The sequence below is a fragment of the Ipomoea nil genome, unplaced genomic scaffold (genome assembly GCF_001879475.1).
Source record: "Ipomoea nil cultivar Tokyo-kokei standard unplaced genomic scaffold, Asagao_1.1 scaffold1735, whole genome shotgun sequence".
Classification (NCBI taxonomy): domain Eukaryota; kingdom Viridiplantae; phylum Streptophyta; class Magnoliopsida; order Solanales; family Convolvulaceae; genus Ipomoea; species Ipomoea nil.
In genome coordinates, this window is record NW_017618163.1 from 303,228 (window position 1) to 322,317 (window position 19,090).

At 30.8% G+C, this 19,090-nt stretch overlaps 1 non-coding gene across 1 annotated transcript; it reads right to left on the reverse strand.

Annotated features, from left to right (window-relative positions):
• Positions 1-7,470: 7,470 nt before the first annotated feature.
• Positions 7,471-7,542, reverse strand: TRNAQ-CUG. The gene has a single exon. It is a non-coding gene; the product is annotated as a tRNA-Gln (tRNA).
• Positions 7,543-19,090: the final 11,548 nt, after the last annotated feature.

Sequence of the window (19,090 nt, forward strand, 5' to 3'; positions counted from 1 at the left end):
TCATTTAAGTAGGAATTATATTGTCAACTATCTTGTAGAGTGATAACATCCCGATTATTATTACAATTAGATGGTCATAAGTTCGAATTCTGGTAGTGGGGACTTAAATTATTTGGGCTGAAAATATCTGAGAAAGTATAGAACAGATACTATCTTATAAAGAATCATGAGTATTTTTTTTTTAAAAAAAATATGAATTATATTAAGATATGCATGTCTCAATTGTTTTTTTTTAAAAGAGAATTTTTTATTTTCCACTTATGGTCATTTGGGTATTGTACAATTCTTACTTTTGACCATTACCTATCAATATATATAATTTTTTTCATATTTAATTAGTACGTGACTATCAAATTCTTTTCACATTTGATCATTTTGATTAGTTTTTCGACCAACGTAACTTTAACTAAAATCTATACTCGTATGATAGTCATATGAATTAATGAAATTTAATTTAAGAAGCATGTAATGACAGAATGCAAGTGGTCTTCTGGCTAGAATTGATAAAAATCCAGACAAGGTTACAGAGAAAATTGATTAAGATGACTAAGGGCTCGTTTGGTTCGCGGAAAATATTTTAAGAGAAGTGGAATTGGAATTCCATGGAAAAATAATTACTAGGAAGATGAATTTCATTGTTTGGTTGGTGGAAAAAGAATTACTGGGAATACTAATTCTATTGTTTGGTTAGATTTGAAATTATAAGGAATAATGAGTATAAAGACCTATATGCCCCTACAAATTAATAAAAATAATATAATTAAAAAAGAAAGCAAGGGTAAAATAGGCAATCTATTCACTTTTTATTCCCATCTTCCATGGAAAACAAAATCCTTGGTCCAACCAAGGATTTTGTTTTCCTCAAATTTGAGGAAGTCATTTTCCAATGGAAAATGAATTCCATGAATCAAAGAAAACAACACTTTCCTTCACTTTAAGGAAAATGTTTTCCTTTGGAAAATATTTTCCATGAACCAAACATCCCCTAAAAAGTGAATAGATTTCTTATTTTACCCTTGCTTTCTTTTTTTTTTTTTTGAAAACCCTTGCTTTCTTTTTTAATTATACTAGTATTTGCGCCCGTGCGATGCACGGAATAGATTTGTTGTAATATATTAAGAATATTTAGATTGATATATAATTATTGAAATTAGAACATCAAATATTATATAGTGCAATTGAAGATGTGATTCTAATCATTTATGTGTTTTGATGTTATCATTGCTTGAATTTGAGCAAATAATTGCTCAAATTAATAGCTAATATGTAGATATACGCATGCGGTGCTGTAATTTTGGAAATTTTATTTATCATCGTTTAGTATTTTTTTTTATAAATTTGGCAAATGTGCTCGTTCTCTAGCAACCCAGTTATAGCAATGAATTGCTATCTTAATTCATTTGTATATATGGAAGATATTTTTTTTTGTCTAGATATATAGCAATTTTGTCATTTAAAAAAATATAATATCACCGATTGTATTTACACATTATTGAAACCTCTTTGTAGACGACATTGGTAGTGCCAACACAATTTTGTCCATCCTCGTCTAGAGCTAACACCTTCCGTCCATCCGGACATGTTACTCGGTTGAAAATATATAGTGGTAGAATATCACTCAATTAATGATCCTTTTATATTTTTAGTCAATTATTAATATCATATTCATTTTCAACCAATTGTTCTTTTTTATTTTCATTCAATTAGAATATCAGATTCATTTTCAGCCAATTATTCTTTTTATTATTTTCAGTCAATTAGAATATTAAATGCAGTGATATTTTTACCTAATTTTCATTCAATTTTTAATTGATGATTTAGATATTATTATTGGAATATTTTTGTTTCATTTTTAATTTACATTTACTATTGTTTAAAATATGCATTTACTATTGATGTTGTAGAATACTATTATTAAAATATTTTCGTTTAATTTTCAATTTCTGCTTCATTTTTAATTATAATTCAATGATCTGACCATTTGTTTTTTTTAGTCAATTATGGATCATTAATATCAATTTTCTTTTATATTTTCAGTCAATTAGTCAATTAGAATATAGATGCAGTGATATTTTTACTATTGATAATGTAGACTATTATTATTGAAATATTTCCTTTTCATTTTTAATTTTTCTTTACTTGATGATGTAGAATATTATTATTGAAATATTTCCGTTCCATTTTTAATTTTCATTCTATTGTTTGAAAGTGTGAAACATTTATGATATAATTGTGATTTGATTTATTCTATTGTGTAATATTATTGTCAAAAATTAAAATGCAATAATTTGACAGTTTCTTTTTCCATTTTATTCAATTATGGATAATTTTTTTATTTTCAGTCAATTATTAATATTCATTTCATTTTCCAATGTATTATAATTATTAGTCAATTATACTAAAAGTGCGTTTGAAAATCCAAAAAAAAAAATGTAAGTATAATTTATTTTGTGCTAATAATGTTATACCTTAAGTATAAAAATATGTATATAGATTATCATAAAAATTACACAAAAGAAAGTGATGAGAATTACCATAAATAATTATTAAGCAATAATATTAATTATTAATTATTAAGACGTGCATAATTTATTTTGTACTAATATATATAATATTATTAGTACAAAATCAATTATACTTTATAATATTATAAGGTATAATATTATGACACGTATAATTGATATTGTACTAATAATATTATACCTTATATATATATATATATATATATATATATATATATATATATATATATCACCATAAAAGTATTATAATAGTTACACAGAATAGAATGATAATCCATTGTGTACCAATAATATTACACCTTTTAAATATAAAATAAAAATATTAGGCAATTCTGTTAATAAATAATTAATATTTTGATACATTAATTTTAGCTAGGAAATAATTAGGATGGAAATAATTATAATAAAATATTATGCAATATCAATGTCATCGAGAATATCAATGTCATGAAAATGAATTTTTGAGATCCAATTTTCAGTCTTGGGATCACTCATCCAAAAACATCCCTCTCCATGGCTTTCCCCTGACTTGCACCGCCCTCCCTCCTCTAATTTTCGGTGTGTTTTCTTTTCCATTAAGACACTTTTATATTTTCAATTAATTAATAATATCAGTTTCTTTTTTTAATTTACATTTAATATTGTTTGAGTGAGAATTTTACAAAGGATGATTTTTTTAATTTTTTAATAGTATAGATAGATTTAAATTTTAATTGTAAATAACATAAATAATTAGTATTAACATTATTATTGTTGTTATTATATACATATTAAATTTTAATTGTAAATAATATTTGTATCCAATAATAATAATAATATGGGTTTGATAGAAAGTAAAGTACGTAATGAAAACATTATTATTATTATTATTATTATTATTATTATTATTATTATGGTAATAACATCACGGTGAATATTTGTTGTTGACTAAAATGGGGTAACCATGTGATGATTGTCAAAATACCATATTACTCATTAGTCAATATAAACAAATATAGGTACTCAATATAAATACCATATTATGCAATATTATCAATTAATAGGTTTTACTTAATTTCCATTATACATTTGCTTATCAAATAAGATTTATTAATTATTCGACAAATAAAATATTTAATTAATTGGGTAAAAAAGTTTAGGCAAAAAATGAAGTAGGGGGATTTTTCATATATATATATATATATATATATATATATATATATATATATATATATATATATATATATATATATACACATGTATATATATATATATATATATATATATATATATATATATATATATATATATTCATTAATATTAATATTCAAGAATTCAGATTCATTTCATTTTTATTTTTTAATCAATTATTAATATTCATTTCATTTTGTGCCTTTTAGTCAGTTTCAAAACATTTTAATTTTCAATCGATTATTAATAGTCATTTCCTATTTCAATTGGCATAAATTCTGTGTCGTTTTTATTCTCAGTTAATAATTATTTTTGTAATATTCTTTTAAATATTATTATTTCACCTATGAACATGCAAGTGTGGGTAAATGAATATTCAAAAGAATGTAAACCCATTAAATCTTTCAATTTAAACAAAATACATAAATTTAAAATTAAAATTTAAAATATAAAATCTATATGCTTATTCATGCAGTTTACTGAATATGTTTATTACTAATTAATTATTTTACCAATTGTATTATAAAATACCATACATATTATTACCAAATATGCTATTATGTTATTATCTAATTAATATTTTTTTGTACACGATTTTACAAATAGAATATTTAATTAATTGACTACAAAAATTTGAGCAAAAAAAAATGAAATAGGAAGATTTTGTATATATATATATATATATATATATATATATATAAAAGGTATTATTTCTATAATTAAGGCATAATATTATTAAATCAAAATTATTTAAAATATATAGATCCACATTAAGAAAGATCTTATTAATTTCGGATATTAAAATTATATATTTATATTAAATGTGAAATTATAAATAATTAAGTTTCAATAAGTTTAGTTATTTCCTAAGTTATATATGGTTAGTAATGAATATTTTCTATATTAGATTATGCCTATATATGGTTTATCTGTATTAACCATCACTATATTAGATTAATATATAATTATTTTAATATAATATATAATTAAATCTAAACATATGGTTAATATTTATTCAATATTATTATGAATGTATTACAATTATAAATTTACAATTATAGCTTTGTATATGAAAAACATAGAAACTAAAATAGTTTAAATCAAAATTATTAAAAACAATGCATTTACAGTACAAAAAAAATTATTCTTGATTCAGTAATTAATTATTAATATAATTGTCTAATATAAATTTACAATTATTAATAATTATTTTTGGTAATTATTAGGCATTAAAAAAAATAAAAAGAATAATAAAAACATAAGAGGAAATATAGATGTCATACGATATCTTACATAAGGCAAATTGATATAAAATGTAACCTAGAATTATAGTAGGAATAGGAAAAGTAGGAAATAATATATTATATTAAGAATTGTATTATCATATTTTATTATACAATTGTTGTACAAAAAAGAATTTTATTTTTATTAATAGTATAGAAAATTTTAATTTCATTAGATTTTAAATAAATATTACCATAATTATATGTAGTAATTTGTCATATATAAATTTCTTACTTTAATAATATTTTTTATTACAAAGGAAGGGGATACTCATACAACCTATGCCTACACTGAGGCTCAAAACCTAGACCTCCCACATAGGGGAGCAATCCGATATCAGTGAACCACAAGCCACCAATTTACTTTAATAATATTAATCATATGATAATCTATTCTATTAATAAAAAACAAAATCCTTCGTGCATAACAGAAAGAGAACAATAAAAAAAACCATCAAATACTCAGTACTTAAAACACAACTCACAATATATTTTTTTTTAAAAAAAAACATTGAATGGAACAAATAATCCATATTCTTATTTAGATTGCACAAACGCACATCCTCCAATTCAATTGGCCAAGGGGTCAGCATCCTTGCTAGCTAGCTAGCTAGCTGTATGACTGTATGAATGAAAATTACTTTAATTTAGACATCAAATCATATACTTATTATTTATCTCACACTAATCAACCAAAGCTTAATCAATTATATGTAATGTGTTTCACTCAATTACTTTAGACATCAAATCATATACTTATGTGTTTCACATTAATCAACAAATTAAAATTTTAATCAATTATATGCTATGTGTTTCTCTCAATTGGTACAGCTACATCAGCCCTATGTGTGACATAGTTACATAAATCTTATGAATATTTTGTTTAAATATAATTTATACTTTGATGTGGAGTAGATATTTAAATTAATAAAATCAAATACATTCAACGCAAACGTATAAAGATCAAACAGTTACCACTGATGTAATTTTATGAGGATCAAGTGCTTTACCACTATGTGAAAAGTTATAATTAGTGGCTTTATGGGCGGAGTCTTGTTGGCTTAGGATTAGTCCACCCGTATAACTCGTACCTCCACACAGGTTATATAGGTCAATTTGGAAACGGGACGGGTTAGAAATTATCCAACCCAGCCCGTCTAAAATAAATAGTTATTGCATTGACCGTGCACCACGACCCAAAAACGATGTCGTTTTGCATTTTTTTTACTCTAGCCTTTTCGACCGCAGCTTTTCCGTCTCACTTAACTACAAAGTTACCAAAAACAGTGAACTCGGGTAGTATCTCCTACTGACTCCGTAACCATTGCATCGCACAAATAACAAAAACCATGCCTGGAAATAAAATATATAAACAATATTACAAAATTATTGTTTTAAACAAAGCAATAATACAAAAAATACATATAATACAAAATTTAAAAAAACAACAATTAAAAACAAAACAATAATTAAAAACCATGGAAGATCAATTACAAACAAAAATAATACGAAAAAAATACTTTTCTAAAAAAATTAAACCTTTTTGCATCAGCTTAGTCGGAGCAACTACGTACAACTTGTTTGGAGTGGCATCGACCCGGACAAATCCATAATAAAGAATATAAATGAAAAAATAATAACTTTTTTTTTTTCACAGAGATAGAAATAGATAGAAGAGAAATTGTACCTTTAATGCCTTGAAATATGCATATTAGTTTGAGCAGCTATTGAACCACAATGATTAAATTGGTGATGAGAGAGTCACCTGCAAAGAAAAAGAGGGATGCAATGTAAAATGAAGACTTTAATTTTTTTAGTCATCAATTCATTGTATTTATAGGTGAAAAATATGAGAATTATAAATTTGTAAGATTTTCCAAAAGGAAATTGTATTTATTTATTTAAGGTATGGCCATAATTAATTTATTATATTGATATTCATAATCAAATCATTATATTAATATTCCTAATTAATTTTATTCCAAATTAATATAGATTGGTATTGATTTTATTTAATTTCCATTTGACAATTACTTACCAAATAAGTTTTACTACAAAAATTTTGGGGGGAAAATTTGTTAGGAGGATTTTACTTTTATATATATATAGATATAGATTACTTTTATTAATTTGTAGGGGCATATAGGTTTTTATACTCATTATTCCTTACAATTCCAAATCCAACCAAACAATAGAATTGGTATATCTAGTAATTCGTTTTCCACCAACCAAACAATGAAATTCATCTTCCTAGTAATTGTTTTTCCATGGAATTTCAATTCCACTTCCCTTAAAATATTTTCCGCGAACCAAACGAGCTCTAAATGTGATAAAAATTTGATATATATATATATATAATGAAAAAAAAAAAGATACAATAAGTGAGGGATCAAAAACGAAAAGAAACTGTTTTGAAAAATATTACTCCGTATAAGATTGTTATTAGTCGGGAGAAAGATAGTTTATGCCACAGGCATGCAACACACTTCTGATAAAGGTTCCACCGAGATTTGAACTCGGGTTACTGGATTCAGAGTCCAATGTCCTGACCACTAGACCATGGAACCATCTACACGTGTTTAATATTTGGTTAGCCCAATAGTCTCAAATTCTCAATCCACTGTCAAACAATTAGATCCATTAAAAGTAGCCCAAATATTAGTTCAAATTAGGAAAGACCGCGGTTCAAAAAGTATTGTAGTCCAGTCATCAAAACGGTGTCATTTCTTTTAATGAAAGGAAATAGTACCCGTTTTGTAAAAAGAAACTCTGTTTGTATAACATATTCTGCTTCATTTTATATACACTGCAGTTTCATTTCAACACAACTACAGTTTCATTTCGATATAACTATAGTTTCATTCGATATTATACACTCAAATATGTGAAACTGTTATTTAGTTTCATTTTATATACACTATAGTTTCATTACAACACAACTACATTATCATTTCAATATAACTACAGTTTCATTGAACAATATAAACTCAAATATGTGAAAATGTTATTCCGTTTCATTTTATATACACTGCAGTTTCATTTCAACACAACTAAATTTTCATTTCAATATAACTACAGTTTCATTCGACATTATACATCAAATATGTGAAATTGTTATTCAATTTCATTTTATATACACTGCAGTTTCATTTCAACACAACTATAGTTTCATTTCAATTCAATTACAGTTTCATTTGATAATATAAAAACAATATGTGAGACAGTTTCATTTTAAATATACTGTAATTTCGTTTTGTACTTAACACACAAAAAATATAGGGTCCGTTAAGCTGTAACGGCATAATCCATAAAGTTTTGTAGGCCATGGTACACGATATAATTGCTGAATCAGGGAGCCTCCGTCAATTAGCACGCTTATTTGCTAAGGGTCTCTGTAATATCTTCCTACTATACCCATCCGTGATCATAACAGTATCGTCCCCTTCCATCTCCACCGTTGCACCGCTACCTCCGGTGACACTTTCGTCATCTTCGTGCTCCTTTCGAGCAGATCTTGATCTTCCGTGGAACGTGTTTTCGACGGCAAAGAAGAACCCAGCAAACTCATGCAGAGAGAAAAATATCACTTGACTTGAGATTTACTCATTATCTTTTCTAAGTTATCCCTATATATTTTTGGAATAAGCGTCAAATAGGCCATTGAACTGCACACAATAATGCAATTAGGTCACTGAACTTAAAAAAGAAAACAACAATTAGGCCACTAAACTAACCAATTTCATTCAATTAGTCTAATTTATAGGTTTTGTAGGTTAGTAACAGATCACCCAAAAAATTTAAAATATTTTTTTTAAAAAAATTATTATTTAAAAATAATAAATTAAAATTAAAAAAAGAAAAAAAAAAAGAAAAAAAAAATGTTTCTTCGCTCCGCCGGAGACGAAGAAAGTTTCTTCGTCTCCGGCCAAAGACGAAGAACCTTCTTCGTCTCCGGCCAGAAACGAAGAACCTTCTTCGTCTCCATGGCCGGAGACGGTTAAACTTTTTTATTTTTTTTTTAAATTTTAAATTTTAAATTATTATTTTTAAATAATAATTAAAAAAACATTTTAAAATTTGGGTGACCTGTTACAAACTTGTAAAACCTGTAAATTGGCTTAATTGCATGAAATCGGTTAGTTTAGGAATTCAATTGTTGTTTTTTAAAGTTCAATGGCCTAATTGCATTATTGTGTGTAGTTAGATAGCCTATTTAACCCTTATTCCTATATTTTTTAATTATTCATCTCAACATGTTAACGCGCTGTAACAGCAATCTAATAAATTAATGCACTATCATTCACGTTGAGAAAGAAAGTAAATAATCCATAGTGTATTGTGGACTCTAGTCCAATACACAGAATTTGATTCAGGTACAGAATTCATGTTCATAAAAGCATCTTCAATAGTGGAATTTTTGGTGTAGTTTTTGAGTAGTTTTTGTAGGCGTGATTAGAAAAGAGAAAATAAGAGGGGCGAAAAAAAAAAAACAAATCAAAATCTGAAAAACAAAAAAAAAAAAAACAAAAAAAAAGAGGAAAAAGTGTCAAATAGGCCATTGAACTTTTACACATTGTGTAATTGAATCATTGAACAAAAAAAAGTGTGCAATTAAACCATTAAACATTCAGAATTTGTGCAAATATCATTTTTTACAAGTTACTTTCAAGTTTCCCATAAATATGATGTCATAATGTCAAATTATATATAAAAATTTATTTTAATTATTATTTTTCAAAATTAAAAGAAAAAAAAAACAAATTTTTAAAAATTTCCACATTCTTCTGAATTTTTTTTGAAAAAGTTATTTTCAAACAAAAAATTATTATTTCCCCCTTCTGAATTTTAAACTTCAGTTTAGTATCTTTAATCATAATGTCTCCATGTGCAATTTAAATTAAATTTAAAACTTAAAAGAAGGTGGAAATAATAATTTTTTTCTTTGAAAATAACTTTTTAAAAAAATATAAAAATTCAGAAGAAGGTGGAATTTTTTTTTTTAAAAAAAATTGTTTTTTTTTCTTTTAATTTTGAAAAATAATAGTTAAAATAATTTTTATATATAATTTGACATTATGACATCATATTCATGGAAAACTTGGAAGTAACTTGTAAAAAATGATATTTGCACAATTTTTGAATGTTTAATCGTCTAATTGCACAATATGTAAAAATTCAGTGGCCTATTTGACACTTTTTCTAAAAACAAAAAAAAAAATTAAATAGATTTACGCACCCAATGCATGCGCCTGCCTAGGCGCGAGAGTTGCGCCTCATATGCGTGAGGCCCATCTCTCCCTTCACATATGGTACACACAACCTGCAAAAACCTAAGTTTTTGCGGGAAGCACCCAAACAATCTCCCTCTTCCCTCTCTCTCTTCCAACAAAGTAACTTGACCTCAAAACTAGAGTTTTTTGCACTTTTGGTCCCACGACTATAGTGGCACTATCAGAATTGATCCACGACTTTCAGACCTTGCAATTTTAGTCCACGACTATTGATTTTTTTGCAAAAATGGTCCTTCCGGCCACTTTTCTGTCAACATTCCGCCGGAGAAATTTTTTCCATTTTTAGCAGGGCTAAAATTGGTATTTGACTTATTTTCAAAATAATAATAATAATAATAATAATAATAATAATAAATAAATAAATTGACATTTGACTGGGTATTGCTTTTTTCTTATGATTCTGTTACCCTTATCCCTCCCACCTGCTCCAAGCTTTCCTTAATACCCACCCTCATCCCAGTGCTTGTACCCCAGCCCCTACTTCCAGCAAATTGAAAACCTCACCCTTTTCATGACCATTCAAATTGGCTACTGTCATGAACCTCTTCCCAAGAAGTGTTCTCTATGTAAAATGAAATGCATTTCTATGTGAACTGACCCTGAGGATTTCTTGGAGGAATGAGAAAAATGGAGCTTAGTGACAAAGACTTTATTTTGAAATTGTAAGACACCCTTCTTCCTTTTTCCCTGCAGAGCACCATTTTAGAAAGTGTAGGATGTATTTGGTTCAATTGCTCAGAGGCCAAGGATCGTGAAATGGTAGCAAGGAAGTATGTGATAAGATCTGGCCTTTGAATACTTTTTATTTTTAAAGGAGGTATTGATATTCTTGGTTTCTTTTGCTTACAGTACTATTACCTTTTCAGGCTTAGGGAACATGTTGAAGGGGCTGATAATAATCCTCTTCCTATATTCTCAGAGGGAACTTGTGTCAATAACCACTACACTGTCATGTTCTTTCCAACTGCCACGTATAATCTCTTAAACATATTTCATTTCGCTCTGGTGTTAAAAGATCCTTCATTCCATCCCTTCTCAGAAAAAGCTTTATTCAGAATTTATTATGGTGTTTCCGTGTACCTTCAGGTGAGAGGGATAAGGGTAACAGAGTCACCAGAAAAAAAAAAGCAATACCCAGTCAAATGTCAATTTATTATTATTATTTTTTTTTTTGGAAATAAGTCAAATGTCAATTTTAGCCCTGCTAAAAATTGAAAAAAATTTCTCCGGTGGAATGTTGACGGAAAAGTGGCCGGAAGGACCATTTTTTGCAAAAAAACCAATAGTCGTGGACTAAAATTGTAAGGTCTAAAAGTCGTGGATCAATTCTGATAGTGCCACTATAGTCGTGGGACCAAAAATGCAAAAAACTCTAAAAAACTATGTAAAATTTCCTTAATGGGGATGCTCTAATACACATACACATAACACGATATAATGAACATGAATTTTGTGCATTATGAATATAAATTCTATGTATTATATAGTGTTTATGTGTCCTCAGCTATATAATACACAAAATTTATGTTCATAATGCACAGAATTCATGTTCGTATTTATGTATATGTGTATTATGAACATGAATTTTGTGCATTATGAACATGAATTCTGTGTATTGGACCAGGGTCCACGATATAACGATTGCAAATTAGGGGGTCAAATACAATATTTAATGCTTAAAAATGCCTAATTCTTTGTATGTTTCAACATTTCTCCCGTTAAACTTTTTTTAAAAAAAATATTATTTATGGATTGCAATATTATTCTCTAAATATTTGGTGATTTTATATGTTTATATTAAGGGAAAAAAATTAAATTAGATATATTGTAGTGTAAATGTTTGGTAATTGGAATAGTTTTTAACAAAAAGAGTTGTTTTTTTTTTTTTTTTTTTTTTTTTGGCAGTGGATGAAAATTTGAATTGAAATCGGAACTAGAATCAAAATATATAAATAAATATTATATATGTGTGACTTGAAAATAAGCATTATTTTTCAAAAAAGTTATTTTTTCGTCTTCATTGCTTGTTGGAAAAAAAAAAAGGCAAGAAAATGATTTTCAAGGTTGCTTAATTGTAATCTTCGATGCTTAACTTTGATTGTTATGTATATTGTCTGGCTAATTATTTCACCAAAGTTTATGTTAAATTTTATATTGTATTTTTAATACTCTAACATATTTATAGTATATGTTCAACAATAACGCCAATCCTGATTGTGATGAGTTCGAACCTAAGACCTTCTTTATGGAAATCGTCAATGATTGAAGTTTTTTTCCATAGAGATTCAAAGATTATGAAAAGTAAAGAACATCATGGAAATGTAAAAAGCATAAGATTAAAGGATTACGGGAAGCATTAAACTTAAACATAGAAAATTATGAAAGTTTCTAATTCGTTCTTGAAAAATTATTGTAAGTGTACGAATTAGTAAACATTAGATTGGCTAATTTATTAGTTTATTTTATTAATATGTAATGTTAATTAGTATGAGTTGTAATTAGTTTTATTGGACCAAGCTAAAATGTGTGGTGGAGATTTATTGCTAATAAGTTGGACAAAGAGCAAGTCTGAAGATCTCAAATTAAAGAAGATGTGGTTGAGAAGAATTCAAGCCACATGTGAAAGCTACAATCAAGGATTGGAGGAATGGTAATTGCGTACAGTATATAAGGAAGGGAAAACGAAAGAGGAAGTTGCCAACTCTGAAATTCTGATCACATATGCAAGCTTCCTATATTACTGCTTTAATATTGATTATATTATATTTGTGATTTAATTCTATACTTCAAATCAGTACCTGTGACAGCTGAAGTGCTACACACCAAAGATAGTTATGGCATGCACGGTTCAGTCCTGAATAGGTGTTTTAGAAGAGTTGTAGTGGTAAAGGCTGTGAGCCGTTTGTAGTTACCTCTTGTAATACTCTGTGGTGAACATCTAGTGAATTGGGCAGACGTGGGTTGCCCCGCAGACGTAGGAAAAGGAGCTCCGAACTGCGTAACAATTCTACTGTGTCTTTACTTTATTTATGCTTTCAATTTCGTTATTTATACGTTGATTAAATTGATTTAATTTAACAGCGAAATTGTCTCGCAACATAAAATCAAGTAGAATCCTTAGTGTTAAATTGATTTCAAGATACACAGGCTTTTTCAATTGGTATCAGAGCCTCCAGACTTAAGTTATTAGTCTGTCGATCTGGCTACTCCGTGCCCCTTGATCTCAATTCTTCAGCGGCTATTATTATTATTTCTGATTTTGTTAAATTGTTCGATCTCATGGGTTATTGAGTGTTACAGAATGGAGCACACTAAAGCTCTTCCCCAGCTAGTCGGTGACAACTATGCATATTGGAAGGTGCGCACACGTACTCATCTCAAAGCATAAGGTGAAGCAGTATGGTGTATCGTTGTAACAGACTGGGAACATCCAACCAAAGCCAGTACCAGTGAGGATGAAACTCGAGTGACGAAACCTGAAAATGAATGGACCCAAGTTGAGAAAACAAGTGCTGGACACAACGATGAGGCACTAGATATTATTTATGGGCTAATTCATGAAAGTCAATTTCCTATTGTTGCAGGCCATGATTCAGCTAAAGGCCATGGGAAGCTCTAGAGGCTACTTATGAAGGCACAACGTCGGTAAAACAATCGAAACTGCAACTGGTACAGTCAGACTTCGAGGAGCTCCAGATGAATGAAGATGAAACCATCGTGACCTTTCACACTCGTGTGCAAGAGCTAGCAAATCGAGCTATGGTCCTCGGAGAACCGTTCACTCAAGAAAAGTTGGTAAAAAAAATTCTACGATCACTACCACCTCGGTTCCGGATGAAAGTTACAGCGATCCAGGAACATGACAACTGGGAGAAAAAGACCGTAACACAACTAATGGGGAATCTAAGAACTTATGAGATGGAAATCTTAACATATCACACGAAAAAACAAAAAACAGTAGCATTTACCGCTGAAGAAAATAATTGTATACCTGACTTAGATGAAATAGGTGATGATCCAGTTGTATTTCTTACTAAACAGTTTTCTAAAATTTTGAAACAGGTATCAAAAGGTTCACGAAACAAGAATATGCAAAAGGGAGCGTCATCATCTAAAACGAGTTCTAAATCAGGATCATCAACCTTCAAGCCTTCTGGTTCACGTCCAGGACAGTCCAAAGAGAAACCCAACAGTAAAAGATCAGATGCTATGAATGTGAGGGCTTCGGACATGTACAAGCAGAGTGCCCCACCTATCTTCGACGCAAGAAATCCATGTCAGCAGTTACTTGGAGTGATGATGACTCGGGCGGTGAAACAGGAGGATCTGATCCAGACGAAATTTCTGGTAATTTTGTTGCCTTTACTGCACATATGGCTGTTGGACCGTGTCATGAAGATGTTGTTGACTCAGAGGGAGGCGAGTATATCTCTGCAGAAGATTTAGAGTCAAGTGAATCATCTTTTGAAATTGAGTTTAATAAATTGTATCCCAAATGGGCAGCACTAAGGAAAGAAAATCGTAGATTAACTAGTGAAATAGGGATTGTAACAACTGCAAAGAAAGTGTATCAAACTCAAATAGCCGATAGGGATCTGCTTCTTAAAGAGGCATTGGCTCGAGAAGAAAAACTGAAACAAGAGGTACAGACTCTGAAGCAGGAGCTGAACACCTACAAACGCCAAATCCAAATGATGGATACCACGTCTACACTTGACGAAATCCTCGAGTCTGGAAGAAAGACTTCTGCAAAATTTGGTATAGGTTTCACAGGAAACAGCTCAAAGGATAAAACGGTGTTTGTCAAAGCGTCAAGACCTGGTCAAAGAGATATTCCAGAATCTAGCACAGCGACACATCGCGTTGGTACAGTAAGATCACTCAAGCCATATTATAAATCCTATAACCCGGTATGTCATTATTGCAGGTTACGGGGTCATACCAGACCTGAATGCTATTACTTCTACAAGGATCAAAGAATCGAGAAGTTCAAACACAAGAACATCCAACCCTTTACAAGACAAATCTGGGTGAAAAAGACAGATTATATCTCATTCGTATCTTTCCACTCTAAAAGTACAGGTCGAGAAGAAAAATGGTACTTCGATAGCGGGTGTTCACGTCACATGACAGGAAATGCTAAATTTCTTAGTAACGTAAATACAAGCAAAGGTGAAGTTACCTTTGGTGACGGTATAAAAGGACAAGTAACTGGTATAGGCACACTAAATGTAGTTGGTCTGCCAAAACTAGAGAAAGTTCTACTAGTCAAAGGACTTCATGCAAATCTTATAAGTATAAGTCAACTATGTGACCAGAACTGGAACGTGAGCTTCACCAAAAATAACTGCAGTGTCCTAGACAAAACAAATCAATGTGTTATGGAAGGTACAAGGTCAACTGATAATTGCTATATTCTCACTAACAATGTTTTGTGTTGCAGGATCAATGTAGATGAAACTGAGCTTTGGCACCAAAAGCTAGGACATCTAAGTTACAGACTTCTTGACAAACTTGTGAAGATTGAAGGTGTTCGTGGATTACCCAAGCTAAAAGTCAAACCAACCATATGTGGTGCATGTCAAGCAGGAAAGCAAACCAAATCCTCTCATCCAGCTCAGCACACCATAAACACAAGTCACTGCTTGGAACTGATCCACATGGATCTCATTGGTCCAACTCAAACAGAAAGTGTTGGAGGTAAGAAATACATACTAGTTTGCGTAGATGATTATTCTTGTTTTTCTTGGGTTACCTTTCTCAGGGACAAGTCTGAGACCCTCGAAGCCTTCAAAACTCTGGCATTGAAACTTCAAAAAGAAATGAACCCATCATTCGAATCCGAAGTGATCACGGACGAGAATTCGACAACAATCTGTTCGATACCTTCTGCAACCAAACAGGAATCACACATGAATACTCAGCACCGAAAACACCTCAACAAAACGGGGTTGTTGAACGGAAGAACCGCACAATTCAAGAAATGGGACGAGTTCTGCTCAATGCCAAAGGACTACCTCAAAAATTTTGGGCAGAAGCTGTGAACACTGCATGTCACATCATCAATCAGGTATATCTACGTCCAGGCACGAATCAGACTCCGTATACATTATGGAAAGGTAAGAAACCAAACATTAAATATTTTCATGTTTTCGGATCACGTTGTTTTATCTTGAAGGATCGAAACCCTGTCGCAAAGTTTGAAACAAAAAGCGATGAAGGCATCTTCCTCGGCTATTCAACGAACAGTAGGGCATATCGTGTATACAACAAAGTTACCAAAATCATCATAGAGTCCACAAATGTTGTAATCGATGATCAACCGAGCGATATTATCACAACGTCTCCGTCTGGACCAGTGACAGAACCTGACACAAGTTGTCCTGAACCTAATCCAGAGTCTCCTATGCCATCTTCCACGTCAACTCAACCTGAGCAAGAAACTGAGTCTGAGTCTGAATCTGACACTGATCACGGTAACATTAATATCCCTACTCGCATCTAGAAAGCTCATCTAATACAAAACGTAATTGGAGACCCTAGTTTCGGCGTAAAAACCAGAGGTAAACCGAAACGTGATTATTTCAATTAGCAGGATATTCTTGTTATACTTTGCAGATCGAACCAAAGAATATCAAAGAAGCTCTAACAGACGAACACTGGATCAAGGTCATGCAAGAAGAACTAGGGCAGTTCGAATGAAATAAGGTATGGTTTCTAATTCCTAAACCTGACAATGTTAATGTTGTATGTACAAAATGGATCTTTCCCAACAAAACCGATGCAGCTGGCAACATCGCTAGAAATAAAGCACGGCTGGTAGCCCAAGGCTACTCTCAAATTGAAGGAATCGACTACGACGAAACATTTGCCCCTGTTGCACGGCTAGAGTCAATCCGACTCCTTCTATCGATTGCTTGTGCCCTAAAATTCAAGCTGTTTCAGATGGACGTTAAAACAGCCTTCTTAAACGGTTATCTCTCGGAAGATATATACGTTGCTCAGCCTAAAGGGTTTGAAGATCCACATCATCCAGACTATGTCTACAAATTACAAAAAGCTCTTTATGGCTTAAAACAGGCTCCAAGAGCCTGGTATGAGAGACTTACTCAATATCTTTTTCAGAACAACTACAAAAGAGGAGGATCAGACAAAACGTTATTTATAAAACGATCAGGTAAACACATAACAATTGCTCAAGTGTATGTAGATGATATCGTTTTTGGATCCACACAACCAGGAGAGACAGACCAGCTAGTCAAGGTAATGCAACAGGAGTTTGAAATGAGCATGATAGGTGAACTAACCTATTTTCTTGGATTACAAGTGAGTCAAACTAAAGAAGGGATTTTTATTTCATAAGAAAAATATGCGAAAAATCTTCTATCCAAATTTGGGCTTGAATATTCAAAAGATGCTCGTACTCCTATCTCTACGACTTCAAAATTGTTCAAAGATGAAAAAGGAACGTCTGTAGACTCTACTATGTACAGAAGTATGATAGGCAATCTACTATACTTAACAGCCAGTCGACCAGATATTATGGTAAGTGTTGGGATGTGTGCACGCTATCAAGCCGATCCAAAAGAGTCACACTTAAAGGAGGTAAAACGTATTATAAAATACGTTAAAGGTACGATAAATTATGGTATTTGGTACTCGAACGATACTAATCTGAATCTTGCAGGATACAGTGATGCTGGCTGGGCAGGAAATGCTGACGACAGAAAAAGTACATCAGGCGGATGTTTCTTTATCGGAAAAAATCTAGTCGCCTGGCTAAGTAAAAAGCAGAACTCGATTTCACTCAGCACAGCTGAAGCTGAGTATATAGCGCCGGGTAGTTGATGTACACAATTACTCTGGATGCGTCAGATGTTAACTGACTATGGTATAGAACAACAAAGTATGACATTGTTCTGTGACAACACTAGCGCAATCAACATCTCTAAAAATCCAGTCCAACACTCCAGGACGAAACACATAGACATTCGACACCACTTTATTCGTGAACTAGTCGAAGAGAAAGAAATTATCTTGGAATATACTCCAACAGATAAAAATATTGCAGATCTATTCACCAAGCCGTTAGAAAAATCGAGATTTGAACTGCTTAGAGCTGCCCTTGGGGTTTGCAATCCCACAGCTTAATCTTTCGCACCAGGTACAACAAATAATCTCTAATTAATTTTCTTTAACGTGGTTGTTTATTTGTTGCAGGAAAATAAAATTTTAAACCTCTCCTACTTACTTTTAATTTTTCTCGCCCCTATACCTGCTTGTTTCCTTAACCGGCTCGGCTACCTTATATATCTATTTATTAATTCCACCACTACATAATTAAAATGTGTATTGAAATATTAATTTCAAACAACTTCCACCACTCTCTCCTAGTATGACTCTAATTCTACCCCTATAAACTTGTCACATCGCTCATCCCATCCATCACAACTTTTGAGAAGCTCATTAATTAAAAAGTCTCATTGTCTTTCTTAATCTTACACGCCAAACCCACATCCTTCCTCTTCATCCTTACCACGCTCAAAATTTGCACTGTCAACAATGGAAAACGACAACCCCTTTGCCATTTTCACAACCAAATCCGAAAGATTGGAGCTTTTCTGCCACATCATCAACGCTGAATCTCCGCTTACATCTGATGATACGGATCGAGTTCTCGCAACGATCAAGCACCATGCAAGCCTTCTTGAAGGACTCTCGGACAAGGAAATCAGACAGATCCAAGCTCTAGCTAGGTTCATATCAGTAGAGCCGTGGACTTTTCCGGTCGAATCAACCAAACCACCTCCGCCACAATCAGAGT